Raw genomic sequence first — 1,159 nt, forward strand, 5'->3', positions numbered from 1 at the left:
TGGACATCGGTTACTAGGTCGCCATTGTTGTTCTTACAGGAGTTCGCCCCGGTCTTGAAACCTTCCGTAAGTCGCCTAACCCTCTGGTAGAATCTTCGGGCGTTCTTCCTGTCGGCCAGCATCTCAAGCTCTTCGCACTCACGTATTTCGGCCTCTCTCTTCTTATTGCGGCAAATACGTCTCGCTTCCTTCTTCAATTCCCTATAACGGTACCACATGGCTCGCGTAGCGCCCGATCGCAGCGTGGCCCTGTAGGCGGCATCTTTTTCTCTGCGGCTTCTTGACATTCCTCAGCGTACCAGTTGTTCTTTCGGGCTCGCTGAAATCCAACTACTTCCTCGGCGGCGGTACTTAATGATCGGGAAATGTGGTTCCACTGCTCGCGTATGTCGGATTGTTGAAGATCGCTCTCAGAGAGCAGATGTGTGAGTCGAGTGGCGAATAAATTGGCCGTCTGTTGTGATTGCAGCCTTTCGAAGTTAAGCTTTCCTTGCATTGTTAGGCGCACATTTTTTGCTGCACAGAGGCGGGTGCGTATCTTGGCTACAACAAGATAGTGGTCCGAGTCGATGTTTGACCCCCGGAGTTTACGTACGTCTAAAACGCTTGAAGCATGCCTTCCGTCTATCACAACATGATCGATTTGGTTTCTCGTTTTTCGATCTGAAGACAGCCATGTAGCTTGGTGGATGTTCTTATGCTTGAACCTAGTACTAGTACGCAGAAGTCGATCAGCCTCAGTCCGTTATCGGACGTTTCGTCGTGGAGCCGGAGTTTTCCGACAGTTGCGCCAAAGATCCCTTCCTTGCTCGCTTTGGCATTAAAATCGCCAAGCACGATTTTGACATCGTGTCGGGGGCAGCGCTCATATGTACGTTCCAAGTGCTCATCGAAGAGATCCTTGGACGCCTCGTCCTTCTCTTCCGTCGGGGCATTGGCGCAGATGAGCGAGATGTTGAAGAATCTAGTTTTGATGCGGATTGTGGCTAGACGTTCGTCCACCGGGGTGAACGCCAGTACTCGGCGACAGAGTCTCTCTCTTACCACGAATCCAACACCGAATTTGCGCTCCTTTACGTGGCAACTGTAGTAGACGTCGCAAGGCTTCACGCTTACTTTTCCTTGCCCCGTCCATCGCATTTCTTGCATGGCGGTGATG

Source organism: Rhagoletis pomonella, unplaced genomic scaffold, assembly GCF_013731165.1.
Source record: "Rhagoletis pomonella isolate Grant_MI unplaced genomic scaffold, Rhpom_1.0 Rhpom_scaffold_00001, whole genome shotgun sequence".
NCBI classification, from domain to species: Eukaryota; Metazoa; Arthropoda; class Insecta; order Diptera; family Tephritidae; genus Rhagoletis; species Rhagoletis pomonella.